The sequence below is a fragment of the Rhopalosiphum maidis genome, chromosome 1, assembly GCF_003676215.2.
Source record: "Rhopalosiphum maidis isolate BTI-1 chromosome 1, ASM367621v3, whole genome shotgun sequence".
Lineage (NCBI taxonomy): Eukaryota > Metazoa > Arthropoda > Insecta > Hemiptera > Aphididae > Rhopalosiphum > Rhopalosiphum maidis.
This window is the reverse complement of record NC_040877.1, coordinates 58,735,706-58,761,620: the sequence shown is the minus strand read 5'-3', so window position 1 is coordinate 58,761,620 and position 25,915 is coordinate 58,735,706. Positions and strand designations below refer to the sequence as shown.

General features: G+C 24.5%; 2 protein-coding genes across 9 annotated transcripts in view; one reads left to right on the top strand and one right to left on the bottom strand.

The window, feature by feature from the left end:
• The window catches only part of LOC113550520 (sex peptide receptor-like), a 98,209-nt gene that overhangs the window by 50,425 nt on the left and 21,869 nt on the right, over nt 1–25,915 (bottom strand). For 5 of the 8 annotated variants that reach the window (XR_003405029.1, XM_026952460.1, XM_026952467.1 and 2 more), the window contains one exon: nt 11,071–11,129. The gene's annotated coding sequence lies outside the window, so the exon portion shown is untranslated. Of the gene's footprint in view, nt 1–11,070; nt 11,133–15,507; nt 15,550–25,915 lie in introns of all 8 variants that reach the window. The other 3 variants (XM_026952420.1, XM_026952437.1, XM_026952428.1) reach the window with 2 other exon arrangements.
• The window catches only part of LOC113550514 (kinesin-like protein KIF12), an 88,988-nt gene continuing 84,404 nt past the window's right edge, over nt 21,332–25,915 (top strand). The window contains exon 1 of the mRNA XM_026952400.1: nt 21,332–21,441. The gene's annotated coding sequence lies outside the window, so the exon portion shown is untranslated. The remainder of the gene's footprint in view (nt 21,442–25,915) is intronic.

The window sequence follows — 25,915 nt, the reverse complement described above, 5'->3', positions numbered from 1 at the left end:
GTATGTACGTGTTTATTATCTGTATCTGACATTACACTTATAGAAGTAATAAAAATGCTTCAATTTTTAACTTTAAGAGAGGTTGATAATTGGATGTAGAAAGTTCTATAGAACGATTAAAAATATAAATCTGTACTTTTCAAAATAATCGGAGAAAACAGGAATTTCAACTCAGAACTTAGACAAAATCGATTTTACTTTTTGTTGAAATTCAGACATGAATAGAGACTTAAAATTTTCTTCGAATATTCATATCAGATTGACATAATATTGTGTATTATTTTTTTTCATATTTTAATCTGTTACAGATAGAACAATAAGTAATACTGATGAACGATTTATAGCTTGAATGGCAGGACTTAGTGAAAGCACTTAGTCACTTATTTTTATACATTTTTACGTTTCCGATATTATAAATACAATTTGGGCATTAGTTAGGATAGTTAGGTTAATAGGTCCTGACACCACAGCTTTTTTAGTCTCTTTCTGGGATTATCGGATTTATTTGCTTTAAGACTTTTGATTAAAAGATTTGTGTGGTTTTGAACATTTAAGTTGAATCGTCTGTAAAAAGTTAATGTTACATCGTGGACGAACGAGATGGCAAGACCATTATTTAAGGACTGGTTGAAAGCGTAAAAGGGTATTTTAATTATAGCTTGGAGGGTTTGGATTAAAAATAGTGAATAATATCGATGTTTGAAATTTTTACAAAGACCCATAATTGAATTCCGTACGTTCACGTTGGATTAAGATAGAGTTATATAAGTTATTTTTTTGGTAATTTGATGTGGCTAGAGGTTAGGAGAGAGCGAAGAAGACGAAATCGATCGTTTATAAATAGAAGTTTGTTGCGATGATGAGAAGACCACGTAAGCCGTTGATCAATGATAATGGTAGGTAGCGAATGCATTGCACAGTTGCAAAGTTTGCTCATTTAGGGTGATAGGAGGAAAATTCTTATCATAAGAGTAAAGGTGCAGTGTATAGATTTAGACTCATTTATTTTCACTCCTCACTCATTATACCATTTTTTAACAAGGGATAGATGTGTGAGACATAATATTATAGTTTTTAAATATTTTGTAATTTTGTTAAATTTTTTTTTTTGGTTTGTATGTGATTACATTGTCGATTATTTTTAATTATTAGAAGTTTGACAATTTAATACAAGTATTCCTCAAGTCATTATCACCACTATTAAAAAATATCAAGAATAGTCACAACTTTTAGATTTTGATCGGAGTAATGAATGTGTTGAATTACAATAATGTGTGTGTTTTTTTTTGTGTTTGTCATCACGTTTTTGAGTAGTAATAATGCTTCGATTTTTGACTTCAGCCCCTCTTTGAAAAGGAAAATTCATCTTACTGGTATTTGGGGAGGGGGGGGTCAAAAGTAAAAATTGTCCAGTAGTTTTCAAAAGCGTCGGGAAAAACTATGAAAAAATAATAGAAAAACGGGAATTTTTACACATAACCACTTTTTGACAAAATTGATTTTTTGATTTTGCTGTAATTCAAAAACGAATCGTTGTAAATACTTAAAATTTCCACAAAATGTTTATATTATGGATATCTATTTAAGATTAAATTTTAAAAATATTTTGATCATTTTTAAGCTACTTATAGACAATTGAAATTTTCGACTTTTTTAAGTTTTTTTTTTATACATTTAAAACATCCATTGCAGTGACCTATACTTAAAATCTGCTATATAGCAAAGCGACTTTTGGTGAAATTCATATAGAAACATTAGTCATTACTCGTTAATATTTCGTAATAATAACGTAACTTACGTAACTAAATCATACTTAATACAATTGTGTTGTCGAGGAAATATAGTTTGTTTGAGTAAAAACTAATATAATTTTCTTTAGTATACTTTATATTCCCATAAAAGTATATTCGTGTTTTTCAAGTATTAATTTCTATATTTATAAAGCGGAAAAAAACAAAAAATAAAACATTTAAATTCACCAAATAAACGATTTTTTTTTTTTTATATATGACGAAAATAATCTTTAAAGGTACATTTTCTATTTAAGTACATTTTACTGAAGTTAAAATAAATCTTTTTAACAAAATAATATTATTTAATCCAACTTGAGTTTTATAAAATTAGATTAAAGCCATAGAACAAAAAAATAAACTCCATAACTGCGAAAGTTGAAAAATTGTCCACAACTAATAAAAAGTATTTACTTTTAGTTTATGTTCGCCATTTTTTAACGCAATTAAAAAAACTATGAATTTTGACAAAAAAGATACGCTTGAATATTTATAATTAAAGTGTTTTTTATATTTTATATACCAGACAGATAAATTTAACAACTAAACTTATACCAATAATAATAGTTACATATTAAATTCATTGGTATAAATTGTAACTATCTGTAGATACTCATTCAATGTAAAAATAGTCAATACTTATAGTTAATTGGTATTTGTTAATTTTGGTCTTATGACCTAACTTAAGAGTGTGTACGCTTAATTAATAGTAATGTGTGTTATATATATAATATGTATATTATATTATTATTATTAAATATGTTTGAATTTTGTTTGATTGGCATACATAATGTCAACACAGTGTTCAATTTGTATGACAATTATTGAAGTATAAAAGTAGCTTAGGCAGAATTGTGGTATTACCAAGTCACAAATATAAATCATAAATGTAAACATTTAATCGGCTTGTTCAAAAAAAGTTTCTTAAAAATACAATAATATGACACGTTTATTATGAAAAATGTACCCCACAAAATGGCAAATTGATTTAATTACTGACTGTCGAATTCAAATGTCTCATAAATCATTAAATGTTCTCCCGGTTGTCCCGTTGTAGGTGGACGACTATGGACAAGTGATCGGTAATTCGATTTGGTCAGTTGTGTTGTACACGACAAGGGAAAAGTACAATAGCACGCCATTTGGCCAATCGAGACTCGAGAGATTTCATTTTACCGAGAAATATTATTATTATTATTATTAATGAGGTACACTGTCATTTTGCATACAAATACGTAAATCCACCGCCCATACATGCATACGCCATACACACTTGCGCGTATATATAAATAACGCTTAGCTACCGAAATCAATCAAAATCCCATCACAGTCAATAAAATCAATTCACATTTCAGAGTATCGGCAGGTTTATATTTTAACGTAAACTTTTGCCATGCTTAAATTTGATTTTTATGCAAATATCGATGGACGACTCTCTAGCTAGGTGATGATACGGAGTGGTTAGGATACGTTATAATATCTATAATTTATATGATGTATTATACTGAGTTATGGGTGGTAAAAAACAATCAACAAGGTAACTGAAAAATAAAAAGGGGAAGAAGACAATCGTTATTCTATACAGTAGGTGCCAATGAGTGTGCCTCGTCATCGAGGAATAAGTAAACTGTAATATATGTGTTAAATTTAAATTCAACGATAAATCTTTGCATATAAAAAATCTGAGTAAAAACGGTTTGTCATTCTATGTTTATAAGTTTATTTTATGATATTGAGTTAATTTATTTTGCTATAAGTAATGTGGTAGGTTGAATTAAATTTTCCGAAAACATTGCATTCGAAAATTTCATGGTGTGAATATAATAATATACGTTAAAAGTTGCAAGTTTCCATCATGAATAATATTTTAAATTACAACGAAATAATTTAACCAGTTTTTCATCGTATAATATCTAGTTTTGTCTGATACATTTATATATATTTTAAAGATATGTTGGTAACACTATGAACTACTTGTCAGAAAACTTGTATTATATTTAGTATCCTTAGCTATAAGAATTGATTATTTTTACATTTTTAATTGAAAAAATAATTTGCAAATTTTCGTAACTTTTACCACCTAAAAAAATTATAGCAAAAGGGAACAAAATAATTATCACATATCTTTATAAAATCAATACCTTTTTCGCTCCGTTTAGAATCTAGAAGCGTTCGTTATTGAAATAATATATTGTATTATACTATTCTTCTATGCAAATTATATTTATTAAATACACTTTTATGAATTTAATCTATTTACTTGTATCTAACTCGTGAAATGATAAATTAAATTTCAAATGACGATTATGAATCAAAAAAAATGTAGGTATATATATATTTATGAGCAGTTAGTTTGTATACTGAATACTGTACCACTATTGGCTACTACAAAAGGTCCAGTATAGTTTTTAAATATAGCTATCCATTATTAATATCCTCCCTTAAAGTTAAAAATACAATATTATAAGTGTGTCGCCACTATCCTTGACCGAGGTGAACGAATTGAAACGAATGTCCTTCAGCACTATATTAATATGTATATCCGTTAAAAACTTTTTTTTTTTAATTAAATTTTTTTCAGAAATTCAATTTAAAAAAATCTTTGATATTAAATTATATTTTCAGTAATTTGCTTAAATGTATTAAAACAGATTTATATAATATTTTAATTTTTATTAAATTTAAATTCAAACTGCGCAGGTGATGTATAAGAATTAGTTTAGTATACCTTTGTCAACAAACTAAATTAATAGAACGTGGGTAGTATTTTTTTTTTATTAACCATAAGATCATATTCCACGGGATCGTATGTTTTTGTATGGGCTATTATAACACTTCAGTGATTTTAAATTGTTATAATATTTATATAATTTAATTAACATAACGAGTGGATATTAAACGTTTATCAGAATTACAAGACTAATGAAATCTTCTTAAAAATAAAAATCACTACTCCTGAAACATCACCGTAAATTTCTCGAACGGGAAGAATCAAGAACTAGAGTTCCTTATTATAAGTATAGGGTTTATGGGAAGTCCATTAACGAATCACCGAACTACACGTCGTAAATCTCCCGTGGGGTATGTACACTCAGTGTATAATGAACAGGCATATACATTATGTTTCCCGTATTGTTGTAGTAGTTGGGTTATTACTTTGGAAAAAAAATAAAATAATTTTGTATTGAGTCTGTCACTTTGCAATTGTACGTAAAAAAAAAACACATTTATCAGTGATGTTTTTTGTACAAAAACCGATAAAATATGAAGATAAAAAATCGTTAAATATTATTTTTATTACACTAATATTATGTATCTTAATAATTTATTTTTATAAATTCTGGAAATTAAAGAGAAAATATTTTAAATTTAGAACATTATAGGTACTATCATTGTGTTTAACTTTTAACCATTTTCAGATATTTAATCGATCAATTAATTAATTTGTACCGAGAGGGAAAATTGGAATGTCCAACCGTACAATAATATGAATAATATTATACTCTACTATTCCTAATTAGCTATTTACTAAATACAATTTATTTATTATAATTTATCAGCGTATAGAGTATGAAGGTAGATACTGCAGTTAAACGATTTGCAATCTGATTTGTTGAATAATTGTTTAATTCGATTTTAACAATCACAAGAAGTTTAGGAATTAATTACTGTGCAAGATTATGTGTATAAATACAGACAATCAAAACGGTCGAATATTAATGTGCACCAGTGGGTAAAACGCTTCAAAGTCGTTTAACGTTTTAGATCTGATAACTTATTTTAGCTTTGGGTGGATTTCGTCGAAAAGACAAATTCTGCCTCTTGAATGTACATTAGCATTAAGTATCGATAAAACGATCCGTACACAACGGTATTAAAAATAAGTTAAATTATATAGTAAATTATACACAGCACGCGTTTTAGATTATATGCAGTGCTGTATTGGCTTAAAAAATGATTTATGTCAGTGTTCTAGAGCAGTTTTAAACTAACAGGCAATTGTGTGTAATAATATCATACAAAAGGAAATGTATTTTAACTTATTATAGTATTGTACTTTAGACTTTAGAGAATAGATACATCACCTTTTTCAATTTCAAAGAATTCTTATTATCTTGTGAACATTTTGGAATGTAAATAAATAAATAATACGTATTTTACAATAACTTCTCTATATGTAGGTGCAATGAAAAACTCTTGTAAAATTATGAATACCAAAATACGTCATGTTGAAATATAATATGTACAGATTTAATAGTCAGTAATCTGTTTTCAACTAAATAAAATTCAATTATACGATTATAATAAAATATATAGATATTCAATTAATTATTCTCTCTCTCTCTCTCTCTCTCTCTGATTTCAATCTGTAGATTAGTTTCCAGTCATCTTCTGCTATCTTTTTCATTTGTACGTTTTAGCCGCGTCCTTAGTCCTTAGTACTGATTATTGAATGTATTCCATTCTTGACCTTCCTTTACGATTTTTCCCTTCCACTCTTCTTTTTATAATTAGTTTTAACAGTCCTTTAGGGTATTGGTTATCCACTCATTCAACCTTCTTACTATATTTTTCCATAATAGCTTTCCTTTCCGTTTCTAATCTTCTTCGTTCTTCTACTAATATTTTTCAAGTTTTATACCCATGTAGGGCTATAGTCTGTATAATATATATATGTCATAAAAATATTTTTTTCTGATTTCGAAAATGATTTAAATTAAAGTAAACAATTTTTTAACGTTAAAAATTATTTTGGCTTGGTTTTACTATCCCACTCTTATTGTTTCCGTGACTGTTGATGTCAGTTCTTAGGTAATAAAATGTATCTACGTATTCTGTTTGCTTTCCTCTTAGTTATTTACTTGATAAATCAAAAAATTTCCTACTAAATATTTTGCTTCTCCCACCATCGTATTCCAACTATCCGTAAATATTAGATTTTCCTTCCTTCCGTTTTTCGATTAATTTTTATTAATTTCTAATAATTTATTCTATTTTTTCTTCACTACTGTTTATTATCGGCATACACTACACTTAAACTATTATTTTATCTTTCAGTTTCGACTAAAATTTCATTAGGATAATTCTAGAACCATGTTATATATAAACTTTTTCTTTATTTTTCTAGGATGTTTTTTTATCACGAATCCTACTTCTCCTAGGTCAGGATGTATGTATTATTCTATAATTCTATAATTCAGATTTTTCAACTTTCTACATTATAATATTGTTCTACTTTTCAAGTTACTATACGTTTATCTTCTTAGACATTTTTTTTCTTCTCTCATAGTCCCCACTAGGAGAAGTAGGAGATCTGAACGGGGGACTATTTTACGGATGGAATTTTTTATTAGAGAAGACTTTATGTTTATTCGGTGGCTTCCCATTTCTTCCGTATCACAGTGACATCCTTTATTTCTAAAATATGTTATATGCTATTCAATTGTAATAAAATGTATAGTGGAAACTGAAAATGATGTTTTAAGGCAATGTTATACAGACAACAAATTGTTATCAAAAGAATTCTGACAGGACGTATTCGTTGACCAAAGAGTTTTGGTAACTTGTTGTTTTTTTCAGTGTTATTTTAAATGTGTAAAAGTTCATAAAACTAAATAGAAATATTTTCTATATGCACAATAAAAATAAATTATACATCATTTAAATATTATACTGAATAATTATTAGGTATATATTTTAATGTTTTTCACAATTCAATCAGTCATAATATGATAACTATAATGATTATATAATTAATTTATGAAATTTTGTATACAACAATAATGTCATTGAATTAAATTTATTGAATTTTACTTCAGTTGAAAAATGCATTGTTGAAAAATATACATAAATAAAATACAGATAGTATTTAAAAAATGATAATATCATAATATGCATCATGACGTAATTATGTGAACAAATCTAAATTTTAATTTTAAAATGTTATATAATATTGTTTTGCGCGTTGCCCAAAGTTATGAAATAAAAAATTTATTTTTGAATGTTACCTATTTTTTTTTCTGGCATCCGTAAATTTTTTTATAAACTTGGTAGCTAAGTTGTATGATCGTGTGAATACTAAAATAGTAAAACACTACTACTTCATTGAACATGCTTGTACGAGTGGTGTGTCAATATATTAACGACGTTTCGTGGCCATACAGAGAAATGATAAATGTACAATGTGACGTTTGGGAATTAGTGCAACACTACACAATATTATAAAATAATAATAACTTCTAGGTCACTCGAAAGCCGTGGCACAGGTTACGTTATTTACTCTCTTGGGGTATACACTATTATTTGTTAGTTATTACTTATTGTACAATATAAATTTACACTAATCAAATGCATTGCTTATAAATTATGTTTTGTTTCCGTCAATATATATTATACTGTGCATTTATGTCCAGTTAACATCATATTGTTTACCGGTTTATATGTTTCAGGAAATCAGAGCTTTGCGTTAATAATTCAGACGATTTCTCCACGCCGCACAATTGTATGATTCGACATATCATTTTAACACACCCTATAATATATATATAAACGATGTATAAAATGTTTTTAATTAATTTTCATCAAAATAGTTGAAATTGCGTAGTGTTTAATTTAATCTATTATAATATTTAAGTAATAAATTATTACATTGTATAAAGTGATCTTTAAAATATTCCTATTAGACAGTTTTAAAGTAACTCAACGACATTAATATTAAATGGACTGAAAATTTTTTTCAACGCTATTTTCAACTCACAAATGTAAACAATTATAAAGTGAAAAAATGTCTGATGATAGATTTAGCTTTTTAAATTCATTAAAAAATTAAAATAAATTAATAAATATACATTACGATTAATTGATAAATCATCTACTACAAATAAATTTATTATTTATTATAAATACTTAGTATATGAGATTAAATGAAAGTAAAATATTTGTTTTAAGAAGACGACTGATATATTAATTATTATTGGTCCGTGAAAAACTTAGAAATTCTATCTAAACCAGTATTCCAATATTCTATTAATTTGCCTGAATATTTAAAATTATTGTTGCTAAAAATATAGTTTATCATCTTATTTAAAATAAATACTTTTATCTGAATATTTAGTTTGCATAATAATTGAAATAATGTATTTACTTTTGTAGATTTTACAAACGTAGGTATATTATATTGAAATGTGTGTATTTTTATTTGAAATATCAGTTCAGTAAACATGTGTCTCCTGGTCTTAAACCCGTAGATTGTAAACACTTCTTTTCGTATTTCACTCATTGTGATTACTACTACCTGTAATATTTAAAAAGAATATCTAGGTATTTTATCTGTGTTTTGTTTAGAAGTTTTTTTTGTTATTTTATTTTTGATAATAGTTTGATTATATTATAGACTATAGTTATTTATACAATTTAATAATTTAAAAAAAAATATAAATATTAAAAAAATTTCTGACAAAGCATAGACAATATAACTGATAATAAACATCTGCTATTATAGAATACATTACTTTACAATACAATACGTGAAAACGGAGAGATTTTTACTATAATATACATGTGCAAGATGAACAAGAAAATTATACTGGTGTGCTTTCTTGATTAATGCTTTTAAAATGTAAGTCGTAAGAAGTAGGATCATATCACAAGTATCAGATAGTTAAATGTATTCAATATTAAATAATTTCTATCTTATACCTATATGTTATGTATTTAGTTTAAATAATTATAGATTATAGATTACAATAAGCATTGACAAATAGTTTTTGGCACATTTAAACTTAAAACGAGATGATATCATTATTTGAACGTCATATCATTTTGCGTAAATTCTTAAAATTAATTCATATTATTCAAAACAGAGACACTTAAAGTGTAATATTATCTCACCAAAACAGTAAATACGAAAGGCACGTTTGACATGGAATGGAAATCCTACGTACAGTTTATAGCATATTTTATTTCGAATGTTTTGTTGCGTGAAAAATTTGTGGCCGAAACACGAGGCAAATAACATGAGTTTTTATTTAATATTACTACAGAACCTTTCATAATTTTAACAAGTACAAACATACATATACTAAGTGCCTTTCCGCAACATTTGACTATAGAGTCTAGAAAAACATAAAAATTCCACAAGCGTACGGTAATAATACAAAAACCACTAGGCGAAACGCACCTACATATAAATACTAAAATACTGCAGTAGAATTCGCAGTCATGTAGTTTAATTGTCGTCATACATATTGTTTAACGTCCATTGCTCTTTCGCAGGAAACACTAAAATAATATAATATCTTTGCATATATATATATATATATTTTTTTTTTTTTTAGGTAATTTATTACCCATTGCAGATTACAATTTTATTGCCATAAGTAGGTCTGTATTAGGTGCAATTACGTTTTGATCAAACGTATGTGTACGTATATATCATATGAGTATACATTTAGAAGTAGTGTAGAAATAAAATATTAAGAATATTTTGAATATTTAAATTCATGAAAAATATAAAACCCAACCTTACCTATTGTTTTATTTTTATGTGTTTGAAGTCGTGTTAGTCATATAACTTGAAAAATATCCCAAATCATTCTTTACAACAAAAATAATAACCTAGGCACATTTCATTAAACCCGATCGTATAATTGAATAAAATGGTATTATCTGTAAAACAATATTTGTTCAGCTTTTTCTGGAACTTCATGCCCATACTTTTCATCCATATAGTGTATTATTATTGTTCTCATTCATCTTCGCCGGTCAATTGTTACGCCTAAAACGTTTACTTGTCGCTATCGAATCTCGCAGTATAGTTTTACCCTTCAATTGATTTTAGTTTTATCGCATTTACTTTATTTCCATTAAGTTGTTTAATAGTTTTAAATTCTGAACAAAGCAGCAAATATATTGAGTTTACAATTTGTTTGATTTTAAAAATTTAATTTTAATTATATATTTTGTGAATACAAGTGTTCAAGCAGGTATAGAGCTGAAGGTGGCACACTGGCATTACGAAGTCTGATTGACATTTGAAACTTTTGTAAACATTAGATATATATTATTAAATCAACCAATTGACAAATTATTAAACATTCATCATATCGTATAGAACTCCATCGAAATTTCCCAAGTAAAATTGATTTACTTATCGTGATGCAACCATTTTTATACCAAAGTAATATGATTTTTCTTTTTGGTGCAATGAATTATGTATTTGTATATTTTTAAAATAAGTTAAATTCTTTTTACTATGCTAAGAAAAAACAAGTATACTTACAAATGCTTGTTCGCAGACAATGTATTCTCTGCAGAAAATAAATGACCAGAGAGAGTTTACTGCTGAAACATAACATAGTAATAACATAAACATTAATTTGGATAAATTTAGAAGATATTTAATATAGTTCATTTATGAGTTATACGCTTATACATAATCTTTGGATTTTTTTAAAACTAATTTTAGGCTATATTGAATAAATTTATTTACACATACTATATACATAATATGATATATAAATTTAAAATTTTATTAAGTCATTTAAACATCAATCAGTATTCTTAAAAGTATTTTTATTTTGTTTTTGAACTGGGATTAAACATTTAAAACAGTCCCACATGTTATTATACGTTGTTATTTTTAAACATAACCATATTGGTATATAATATATACATCAATAATATTGTACAATAGAAAATAATTAATTCATTTCATTTTGTGATAATAATATGATATTTGACTTTTTATCGTAAAATACGATAAAAAAATTGTATTTTTTGCTTTTCAAATAGGTAGTATGGTGTATCAAATATAAAATAATATAAAAATACGTAGTTACAAATAGTTTAAAATAATATTGGTAATGAGTTTGAGGACACCAATATCTGGAGGTTAGATGTAGTAAGAAGTTTTTCTTAGAGAAATCATCAATTCGGAATACTTGTATTAAAGTGAGTTGCAAATAAATTGCAAAATCATAGAACAATTAATTTTATATTAGGTTAGTTAGATTATTATTACCAGATGTATTTATTTATTTGGTAATAAATATAAGTCAAACTATGTATAATAATATAATTTATTAAAATATTATATAAATTTACAATATAATATACAGGTATGAATAAGAAATTATATGGTAACTTAATAATCAAAAATTAATATCAAAATAAACAGCAAAAATAGAAGAGTAATAGTAATGAATAATAAAGATTTTTAAAATTAAGAAACTAAAACAATTATTAACGGAATCATTAATAAATAAAAGATTTTTAATTGGAGAGTAACATGGGATGTAAATACTATGAAAATTATTACCTTTAAAGTTACTCTATTTTATAAATTAATTTTGTTTTTTCAAAAAGGTTATTTTCGAATAATTTCTTTGATCTACTTTAGTTAATCTATAACTTTATGATGGTATAACGATGTTATTACATAAAATGAGAAGATATTTTAATGATAAATTAAAAACTAATAAAATGAAGAAATTTGTTTTAAACAACTTCAATTTGGTTGGTAATATAATTATTATTCGAGTCCCAGATAACTGTAGCATATTCCAAACGATGCCCAACAAGAGAGGTTAATAGACATTAAAAGGTGAGAGGTAGATTAAAGGTAGATCAGCTATGAATAGAAAAAAGTGCCTTAATTTTAATAATACAAAGAATTAATAAAAGATTAGCGTCAAAGAGAATGCTGAGCAATTTAATTGAGTTAGTACTAAGATGAGTAATATTATTTAAATTAATATAACTTTAGACAAGTTATTACAGTTATTTTTGAAAATATAATAGTTTGCTAGAAATGTATTTTTTAAACTATTCAAAACAATATAAATTTTTGACAAAAAATGTACTATTATAAATTTACTATAAAAATAGAAAATTACAAAAAGTATAAAAATATTAAAAAAACTAAAGTATTATGTAATTTATATTCAAATAATAACCATTAAGGTATTATATTTTATTTTACCTTTAATAAAATTATATTTATGTGTATATTTCTTAAACATGTTATTGGACGAACAATATTTGCTATCTCTAAAAAATATTTTTAGTAGGTATAAGACATTAGTAAAATTATATTTCCCCGTGCATGAATATATTATATTTCTTAATTAGTTCTATAAAATAAATATTCAGTTAACATTTTAAATTAAACGAGTAATTTACACCGTCATAATTATTTTTTCATTATAATATTATTTTTGGCTTATCTAAGAATATATTTGTTTTAAAATAATGCATTTTTTTTTATCCAAAAAATACTTTTTTGGTCAGCTTAAGTGGTTAAGTGTTTCAAAAGTTTTATGTGGCTCCATTGTCGAGTTCCAAAGTGATCACTGGTGGCACTTTAGAAACGATATTTTCATAAATCTTAAGTAGTCGTATGAATATTGCAAAAAACTTAAAAAATATTGCTTGATTTACTATCAAATTTTGATTTTATAAGCACTTAAAAAGAGTAATAAAACTTTACATATTTTTATTATATAGTTATACATCATTTACACTTTAAATATATAATTTGATACAAAATTCACGACAAAATAAATTTAAACTCAAAACTCTAATATTTTAAAGGTGTGTTATTTTAGTTTTTTAATTGTTGGTGTCAAAGTGTCGGCAAGCCGTTTTAACACATTTTGGAATAGGTACTGTTATAGCTCTAATTTCAAAAGTTCATGTACATATATTACTACAGCTATAGTAGTAAAGTATAAGTCGTTAAAAAAAACACCCTTATTGTTATAGGAGTATTATTTTCAACGGTTCTATACATGAAATAATATCTTTTACTGTTCTTACTGTTCCACTACAACACTTGATAACATTGGACATTGGACATTGTATTATTTATAATTTATTTTTATGAAATTAGTAATAACTAGTAATACAACTTTAAATAACATTTTTCTTTTTATTTGATGAAAAATATAAATTATTGTAATTTCCTATTATTACGATTTAATGATTAGGATTTAATAGGTTCGTGATTTTTGATTATCGTTATAAGTATAGTGTGCTTAGTACACGTGACAACATTATGCAATTCGCAATTATCTATTTTTTATTATTTGTTCTTTATGAATAATATTTATAATTTACTTGCTAGTGTTATCGATTTTATAATTGATTAATGATTGATCACAGTAAAAATATGTTAAAAAAATAAGATAATATAAACAGTGGTCATCTCTTTTTTGATTTACGAGTCAATGTGTATTAACCAAATGAGTCAATAATGCAGAAGACGCAAAAAATAAAATAAAATAATATGTGTACTTCATTATTTAAAAAAAATGTTTAATGAAATTATTTTAGCTATTATGTAATAAAATGTAAAATACTACAGTCATGTATGGTTATTTAATAGAATGCATTTTGTTTAATTAAAAATAAAATAGAAAATATTGAAATAACCTAGGTATCTAATTGGTTTTTGATAAAAATCTATCCAGAGTTGATTGGATTTTCCCTTATTCACCCAACTTCATAATCATTTCTTCGCACGCTTTATGTTACCACTTTACCAGTATATGTATACGTCAAAATCTCCTTTATGCTGAATCCCTCTTCGTAGAACTAAGTGGTCTTATCATCTGTTTTGTTGATGATGGCTTCTCATTAAATTCTTATTCGTCACTATCACCAGCCAGATTCTCTCTTTACTGTTTTAACTGAATTTTACCACAGATGTCTTTTTTGGCTTGGATTTCAGTAGTTTATAGGCTTTTTTGTCAATGTAAATCCATTAAATATCTAAATACTGATACCGTTCTTTATACAATAGTATATAATATTCATTTTATAAATTTATTTATAACATTTTTAAATGACCCCATTTAACCAATGCAGTGAATCTAATAGACGAATTGGTTGCTGTGTGTAATACGTGCAAATCGGGACCAGCCGTTTTATAGTACTGACATAATAGAAGATTTAAAACATTCATGAGACTTTTTTTTTATTTTGTATAAGCAAAAAAAGACGCTTAACAAAAAAATATGGTCGAACGCCACCTCAAATTACACGCACCCCTGCTTAAATACTTGTAAGAAAATGAATATAAATCTTTAAGAATTTGGATGTGGATGGTATTAATAATTGTGTGTTATTAATGGATACATTATATACATGATATTATATATTTTAAAAATTGTTTGGAGATTTCAAGATTTTTAAAGATCTTTAAAGAAGCTTAATATATTAAATATATTAAACATGGCAATTTTATCTCCTTGGACTATTGTGACTAGAAGAAAAAAAAACAATTATTTATAGCATTATTGATTATGTAAATAATTGATACAATCGGAATAAAAATAATTCACATATTTGAATCCTGTAAAACAAATTAAATTATTTTATTATTTTGTAATTATTATAAGATTAAATAATTATTAAGTGTTGTACAATAAGTGCAATAAGATAATGAATGAATATTAATGTTTTTAATACATAATAATAATTTATTATCTTTATTGAGGAGAAAACAGTATTATTTACATATAAATATTTCCAACAAACTGTAGTAATAAACATCAAATTTTAACATAGAACATAACACCTATGAACACGATATTAATTAAGTACCATCCATATTAAAAATATATATATTATATTACTCGTTATTTTAGTTTCCAACATTATACAATTCATAGAAGAATATGCCCAAATATTATTAATAGTATTTTCTAAGACAAACCTTTAGTTACACATTCAGCTGAGGCTCTTAAAATTGGAAACGCTAAAAAATAACAAATTAACAAAATATTAGCGATAACGAATTAAAATAGCAATATTAAACTCAGTGTTTTCTTATTTATTTCTACATCTTATATAATAGTCAAGGTATTTATTGGAATAAATATTATATATTATTTTTAGATACAATTGGTAAAATTAGTTTCATTTATTTGTGAAGTAATTGATTGAATTAAATTATGTATAATATATTGGATATCGTTTAAATATACTATATTAATTGTTTATAAAAAGTATAATTCTTATGCATTAGTATAATATTATGTAAGTAGAGTTATACATTCATTTTTTTTTATGCAATAGCTTTTATCAATATATTCTCGTAATGTATTTGTTTTTAATTATTAAAATATACATTTTTTGTTTTAGTTCAAAACAAATAAACTTTTGATTTGTTTATACTTTATAAACAAGCACCATACAAAGTAAAAATTAGACCTGGATCCATTTTTAGTGATATTTCCGAAACTGTTCAGAAACTCCGAGAAAACATTTCTAAACTGAATGTTTAAAATGTATGATTTTTCAACCTATTGTCAGAAAACTTTATGTTGACCTACCAAAAGGTTAAAAATTATTTGGGCTTCTCAATAAATCTGTCATATAATATTATAAAACTATGATATTTATTTTTTTAATTGTTTATACAAATAATAAACGTTAAACTTATACAATTCTACAATAAACTCGATTGTTTTTGAGTATTTTCAATAAACTTAAGGTTTCATCTTCTAACAATATAAGCAACTTAATATCAAATATCATTAATATACTTTATTTGAATGGTGTTATTTTATTTTAAGTTAGCTTATTATGAATACATTAATCCACATAAGAATAGTTAATTGAACAATATATAATAAACCAAACCAATTAATATATTTTGAAAATTTCCATCGAAATTCATAGAAATAAAGTAAGCGCCCAAATGTTATGTTAGACGCAATTGTTTGTTTTTAATATATATTTAAAATGCATCATCATATTATCATTTTATTAAATGTTATACGTTCAGTCACGTTCAATTTATTTATTTTTTATTTTAATAAAATAAGTGATAATTGAATTCTTTACTGAAACTTCAGACTTTGAATAGAATATGGAATGTACATATGGTTTTATTTAGACATGACTGTTATTTATATTAAAATAAGTTCTCTAAAAGTTTTAACATTTTTTTAAATGTAAAATGTAATTTTAATTTAGGTAATATTTCGTTTTTCACTTCAGTTTTTCCAAACTAACTGAACAAAATTCCGAGAAATCGCAAAAAAAAATAAGTCAACACTATTTTCAAGCACTCATAAGTACTAAACATCGTTTATATAATTTTAATTTTGAAAATGTTGAATACTTTGCTTAAAAAAAACTCCAATTACGTTTAGTAAATAGATGTTTATATATATTATATATACGTATATATATTATATATTTTTCATTTACTTTAACTTTACTTTAACTTTTAAACTAAAAATTATTTAAAATCAATATATTTTATTATCATGAATTTTACTAAGAGTAAATACAACCAGTAGCGTTTTTATAGAAATAAAACGAATTAGTAGCATTTACTTTCTAGTTTTTTTCCTTTAATTTTACACGGAAAAAAACAAGTAAAATAGGTATGTTACATCATAGTCTGTTCATATAAATTAAATTTAAAAAATATATATAACAATTACTTATATCTTATAAGGCACTCCATAAATATTTATTTTATTTACCAGATAAACCAATACTAATTAATTGACTATATGTTAGTTAATATTATTTTAGTGAAGGTGTAAAACATGTTTTGTAAAATATAATTTTTTGCGTTATATTTATATTTTTTAACTATTTAACATATATAATTTCTACTTTAAAGTAATATAATGATTTCAATATTTTAGTATGTACGTATTTAATTTTTTATTACTTGGGTGTTTTCCAATATTAACATAATATTATATTGTTAGTACTTAGTTTGTCCTAACTTGTATTTGAATATAATAATTATAGTACAATAACGTTAACTAAGTACGAAATTCTGCAAAATAATAATTTTTATACTTTCTAAATTTATTTAAAAGGTGAATATTTTACATTTTTTTTTTTACAATTTTGAATAATTTATTTTGATTCATTGGTATCAATAAATTAACTGTTATTTACTTGTAACACATCCTTACTACTAGAGGAAGAGATTTATAATTAAAACTTTTACAAATAATGTACCTTGTTATTTTTTTATTGGTCATATATTATTTGTATTTAATATTATTACATTAATTTAGTCATATAATGTTTTGAAAGTATGATAAAAATAAATAAACTTAAGTTAATTTATCAACAAAACTATCAAAGTGTACAATTCTATAGAATACCTTTAAATTTTATAATCTGAATGTCATTTAAAATTAAATACCCAAATTAATCTTAGCAATTAATATTGAATTTAGGTAATGTTCAAGTCTACATTGCTCAATTGTGACTAGGTGGAACGGAGTTGAATCTCTAATCCTTAGGGTATTCAATTATTTCGTTGACACCATTTTGTTCTAGGATGTATAATATTAATAAACGCAATTCATAATGTTAATAAACAAATTTATTGCAATACACTGTCTATATATTATTATTATTATTATATCGTATGACACAGCAATAATAATTAGTATTTAATCGTAAAAATGTATTCCTAAGAATAAATCCTTAATAATAATTTATGTTATATTTAGTATTTAGTAAAATTCAATTAGCAAATGAAAAACATGCTAAGAACTGTAAGAACTACATAATATATTACATGTACAATAATGTAGAAAATACTAAAAACACATATTGAAACGATTATTGCTTTTAGATATACACAGAATTATGAATAACGTAGATGGAATAAAATATACACTGGTTTCAATTTTCAAGAGATAAAGTATTAACTTTTCTAGTTTAAAGTTTACTATTAAAAAAACGGTTTTAGATAGAAAAGTGTCATTTATTTTAAAGTATTGTTTTTATATTTCGTAAGTGTTTTTCTAAGAAAACTAAAAAGAAAGAACTTTAAATCAAATTGATATAAACATTATATTATAACTTATAAATATAATATGGGAAGGTTCAGAACTCTTCATCAAACCCTAGGTATTTTAATAGATGTATCAATTATGCTATAACTATAATTCTTATAAAATATAACTAAAACTCTAGTTATCGATCGTCGTTGAAGAATCTAATTAAATCTGATAAGATTTTAAAGCTTTTCCTGGATTGTTTTCTATATTTGATGAACATCCTTTCGCGTCAATATATATATATATATTAGTAATATATTAATATATAATTTTACATATTTTTATATACCTATATATCGACTATGAATCTCGACTGTGGCCTACAAATTGTTAATCTCATATTATTAGATTTGAACATCAAATACAACTAGTAAAAAACTTAAATCTTAATTCACTCCCCCTAATATCGGAGACTGATAAAACCCGTCTCTGTGTTATACACGTGTCTGTATTTAGCATGGGTAATAATTTATATATATAATATATATGACACAATAATGTTAATATCTTAGATGTATAATTTTTGTTTACCATTTCGTACTAATGAGCCTGGATACAGGCGTCGCGGTTGGTCGGCGAATAGGAACCGTAATAATTAAATTCAGAGCATCCTACCAGGGTTGAATAATTAAAATAGGATAATATTCAATTACTTGATTTAAATTGTAGTAAGTCGTCGCGGCATACCCGAAGTGTACAATGCATGGTTTTTGTATGAGTATTATAAATTATAATATAATCATGTTGCGCAAAGACCGAATACGACATGGCGACAATGATAACTTTTTTCGACACACCACAACGGCCGTACACGTCGCATAAACTATTATTTTCCTATAATTGGATAATTAAGTAGAGACTGGATACGTACAGTAGACTTATGTAGTAGGAATTTTATGATTCCTTCCACGAATTCATTAAGCTAAAATTTTCGACAATAGTATGCTAGAGATGCAGTCCCATCAAAAAAAGAGGGGCATTTAAGTTACCTTAAGCTCAGACACATTGATAATATATAGTATAACCAGTAGGCATCAATTAGATTTCGCTGTTTATTTGAGGGGTAAGTTGTTGTTTGTATGTGTTAATTTGAATTCAATAAAAAAATATTATTACATACAAATAACGATTTTGAGCCTATATAAATATATTTTATGATATAGGTATGTATTTATATTATTTGCTAAAAACAATGCATTTTAAAATGTCACTGTGTATATACAATTTAATAATATACATCAAAAGTTTCAAGTACCCACAAACAATATTTTTGAATTTTAAGAAAATAACTAAAATCTTTATTCTTTGTTTAGTTTAATTTAATTTAATTTTGACCAAACTTAACTTAAAATGTCTATAAAATATAGTTATAATACATATGAACTATTTATATAGAACTTGAAATACCTCACGAAACATTTTTTATCCATACTAATAGAAAAATAACTAAAATAAAAATAAAAAATACCGAATTTGTAAATAGGTAGCTCAATGAAAATTATATCACGCATAGAAAATGCAATAAATATATTTGTTAAAAATTATGCAATGGTTATTTTTTTCAGATTACAACAATATAATAAAACCGTTTGATAAGAAATCGTTATTTATTACGTATGAATATCCAATTTTGTTAAAATTAACTTTTTTTTTTAATTTCAACAAAAATAATTTATAAACAGCTTTTTATTAAATTTTCAAATTTAATTTAATTTAATTAGGTATTAGGTTTTTATTATATAATACCTAAAATATTTGTAATCTTATATAGGTACATACGTACAAATATTTACTTAAATTAGAATTTTTGTCTCCCACTCAAGTTTACTTTTTAAGACAAATTATTAAATTATTATATACTAAGTGTATATCATGTATTTTTATAATATATTGTGAAATTATAATTATATATATGTTTTTTAAATATGTTAATTATAATCTGTACAAAATAAATAGGATATGTACAATAAGTAACAAATATGTATGGAAATGAATCAAGAGTGGGGAAGTTGTCTAGTCGCGGCACTTCAAATGAGATTTTTAAACGGAGATTAGGATACTACACCTGTTCCTTTTTAGATATCTGGGTAAATTACTTGGAATTTGTTTAGAGACAAGACTATTGACAAATGAGTTTGACTGGTTTTTGAACTTTTTTTGTAAGTAAAAATTGCAGATGTGGTTAAGGTTGGAACGCCAAGTTTTTTATGAAGGTAGTCATTTATGATGCACCAGAATGCTGAAGTTATTTGACTTAAATATATTGATTGAAATACCTGTATAGTTTTTGTATTCGAGCGCTTAGAAGAGAGATTTATATAGTTCTATACCGTAATATCAGATAAGTCGTAAAAGTGCTGTGTATGTCACGTGTTTTGTTTTTAGAAAGAGATTTGAATGAAAGGGGTCTTAATAGGTAAAGTCATTAGTGGGCACTTAACCTTTAAATGGAAACTTCAGGTGAGGTGTTTTTTGAAAGATAAATCCTAGATGACCTAGATATTTTGTTTGGTTAAAAATAGGGATTTGGGTGTTGTCAATGTAGGTATGAGAAAATTCGGTTGGACGCAAAGTGAAGATGCTCTGGATTAATTTTAAGAGGTTGACATAGATTTTGAACCAAGTGATTCAACCTAGCATTTCTAGGTTGTTTTGGAGCTTTTAAGTTGCTTGAATAGGATCAGTATCTATATCGAGAATAGTTGTGTCATTGACAAATGTGCCTACAAGTGTGTTGTTGTTTGGAAGAAGGTAACTAATGAACACGCTGAATAGGAACGGTGCTATGTCATTGCCTCCAGGGCCACCTTCATTTGCTGTTTGTAAGTTTGAGAATGTAAAATTTATCTCGATAACAATAATACACTTTTTAAAAGAATTAACTACAAAATATTTTGTACATTTTTAGCTGTTTAGACGAATTTTGTCAAAATTTTAATTTTTCAACTAACTTAAATCAAATAACTTAAGTGTAAGTTATTAATTGGGTTACAATTTAGCCTGCAGAACTCATACTAACTGTTCAATTTTAATTTTCAATTTAACTATACCTATTATATTTAAAATTTTTATAATATTTTAATAAATAATGTTTATTGTATGGTATATCCAATACATTACCAATATATTAATAAAAAATAGTTTATTCTGCATTATATTGTTTGTTTGAAAAACGCTATCATCATTATTATTATTATTATTATATGTACACCTGCAAGTTACCTACGTATAATTCTACATACTACGCACACATTATTTTTTATATAATATATCGAGTACTAATTTGGGTATATACTAATATATATGGAACCCGTTTATTTTTTATCACAGTATGCCTGCTTCAGTGCTTACACAGTATAGCGATCAGCGGGAAGTCTTCGAGTAATTGCCCGCATATGTAGTGTTTCGTTCAAATAAAATATGATTCTTACGTGAAATGCATATGTACAATGCAGAACATAGCTTATCGGAGATACATAATAAATTAGATATGTATACCAAATACAGCGTACCTATGATTGCAATGATCTAATTATTTTACAGCGATCAACGACCCGCATTGACCGATGCGGTTGTTCCTCCCACCAATAATAAAATAATTTATTTTGTTGAAATAATACATATTTTATAATAATAATTCTATAAACATTATATTATATTTATTAAAAAAAAAGAGTATTTCAATCTTGATATTTGTTGAAATTTATTTTAGATCGGTTTCTTAATGAACAATATAATTTAGAAATGTTTAAATTAATTAATGTCAAAAGATATTTTATCTCTAGTTTCTTTAATCAATACTGTCGCCTATTCAACACAGTGTGCATCCGAGAATAAAAGAGAATTAGTTAATTTGAACATTTTTCGATGATTACATTTGTAAAAATATTTTTTTCGTAGTATAAATAAAATATTAAAATATTAAATTTTATATAGTTTTTTATCTTAAATTATCTGGAAAAAATAAAAAAGAAACCACCACAGTCAATATAAAAATTAGATTTTTTTCCTGTGATGGAGTAATTTCGATTTTTTTTTTTATCCACATTCTTTTCATTTAATGAAAGTACTTATCGTATTTATTAAAATAAACTTAAAATAATAATACAAAATTATAATTCATTAATAAACATTCTTCATAAATTTGACATTTAAACGTAAACCATTTATTTTCACGATTATTGATAGTCTACATTCATAAATATATATTTTTTATTTTCCAGAAACAATAAGTAATTAATTAAGGTGAAAATGATTTTAACGAATTTATTAAAACTTACCTATACCCATGATACGATATTATTTTGTTATTGTTATCTACTCTTCAGCTCTACCTTAAATTCGATGGGTCAATTCAACACATCATTTTTCACTTTTACCATTTAAATTGATCACAGAGCACCAATCTACGGATTTTAATGCGAGTATTCTATATAAAGTTAAAATATAACAAACGCATACTATAAACGTTAACTGTTAAGTACTCAAATACAATGTGGATTTATTATCGCATTTTTTGTTTTTGTATTGTTTCAAACTTTTAACTGAATACGTTTAAAATCCCTTCCAAATAACAATAAAATATTTTAAATAATAGAAAAAAAAATTATAAAATATATAAAAACTAAAAAAAACGTTGAAAATCGTAATGCTACTCTCTAAAATAACCTTTTGAAATATAATGACTTATAGAATTATAGAATTATTTATTACGCCAAGCTTCATACATACATATATTTATATATATATATACGTATGTATTACATTGAATATATTTTAAGTTCTAATATAATATCATCTAATACAATTAATATATATATATATATAAGTTTTTACTACAATTGTATTAATAATATAGTTACCAAGAAAGACGTGGTTGTATAAAATATTTTATTTTTGTATTTAATTTGAATATCATTTCATACATATAGCTATATTCTGTTATGCTCTGTAATTAATTTAACTATAATATTATAGAATTTTAATGACATTTTTTTTCATTGTCATTTTTAAAATTATATTTATTTCAAAGCTTTAAATGTAAGTCATTTATATCTGCGATTTCAATAAGCCAAAATATTCCAAAATTAACTAAATTAACTTTTTCATATACTTTTTTTATGCCGACTTTACAATTAATATTATTCATAAGTATAATTATTATTGTTATTTCATATCAAATATTAAAGTATAGTAACTAATGACATCACTATTTTAGTAAGATTTCAAATTAATATGGATTAAATATATTCCCCCATGTGACATATTATTACAATTTTCAAATATAGCAATTGTTAAAGGAGTTATCAATTATCGTTCTTCGCTTTAAAAAGCACTCAGTAATGACAGTACTATGTTTTGTTGAAATATAAATTCATATTGTTAATTTTGGTCGTGGCGTATGTGACGTCTTCTCGAGTATGCTTTTAGTAATGTTTCGGGTCCGGGTTTTGTTTTTAAATAAGTACATATATTTCCCACGCACACACTATAAGCTGTATTATGCTATATTCGATTTGTGAAACAAATACAAACTTTTTGTGTGACACAAAAGTCATGGAAAAATTTAATTTGAATATTGATTCGGTAGGAAAACTTAAAGTGTATTTTGTTAAACACGGATAAAAGAATCGTAATTGATTCTTTGGTATTTTTTATTTAAAATAATAATTATATTAAATTTTTATATCCATTATAATATTTAATTATTCGTTATACTTTAATTTTGGTATAAAATACGCTGTGATTTAGTTGAAAAATTTTATTTCAAAATATTCATTAGGTATTCATTAATTTTCATTAACTTTGTATTTTTACCACGAGTAGGTAGTTAGAAGTGTAGTACATTTCACTATTAATATTAATATACTATATCCTATAGGTAATATTTTATTTTAATAAATCATTTACATTACCTACTACGATATCAATAAATAATAAGACAAAAACAGATTTAAAAAAAAAAACAGGCACATATCACTAAATAACCAATGATTCATTACTAGGTAACTCTGTTTGGAATCTAAAAATTTCAATCATTTTTTATATATATATATATATATATATATATATAATAATCAATTTATGTATTTTTATAATTTATTTATCGAAAATGTTAATTTTGATTTCAGTTTATATAACCTAACTTCCAAATACGAACATATTACCACAACATTAATCAATAACATGTTAAGCAAACATAAATAAACATACATTTTCACTTTTGTTGAAACGTTATATAATTATATTTATCTATGTCTACCCAAAGCACGGATAATAAATGTGTACTGATCATAAGCCATAAAATTTAAAGAGGAGGAAATTATTTTACATATAAAAGCATATTTTTAGAGTCAGGAAGTATTTTAGCATAGAAAACATATTTGTATGTATTTTTTAAATATTAATAGAACATTTAAATTTTTTATAATGTATATATTAGGATCATAATATTTAAAAGTTTTTAAAATGATAAAAACAAATGATACTCGTATTTCACTGTACAATGAAATCGACATCATAATACTAGAACACATTTTAAACTGAAACCCACAGTTATAAGAATTCTACTAACTGATATAGTATGATAATTATAATCCTTGCTAATTATTTAAATTTAAGTTTAAAACAAAAGAGCTTAGAATTTATATGGCAATAGAAACATTTTCATTAATATAGATAATTCACTTCATATTTATTTACACAATGCATATTTAATTTGTAGCACTGTTAAAATGTGAAAACTATGTTTTTAGTGTAAATACTATTTTATTTTTCAGAAACATTTTTAGAACTATTATTTTATAGTAGTTCAATTCACTGTCCTCGCTAATCAAACTAAAGACACTTATAAATTGAACGCCAAAATGTATCAAATATCTTATTGATTTATTTACGAGTTTCTCGTTTTTTTAAAATATTTCTATGATTCTTATTTCATAATATTTGTACGTACCTAGTATACTCAATTGAAAATTCTTAACATTCTATTTATCTTTAGCACCCATCAAAAAATCATATTTTTTTGCTATTATAATCTATCATAGTTTTAAACTTTTCTTTCTATATAATATTATAAAATATATTTAGTAATAAAACTACAAACTATAATTTTTTTAAATTATGTATACATAATAAACTTATTTTTAATAACAAGTATCCACATGTTATACACATCTTTAGACTTACACTATTTTAAGTTTACATGATACATTTTCCATAGAAATAGATATAATAATTAAAATACATTTTATTAAAACCGGAAATAGGTACATCATATATATTGTCCAACACCGG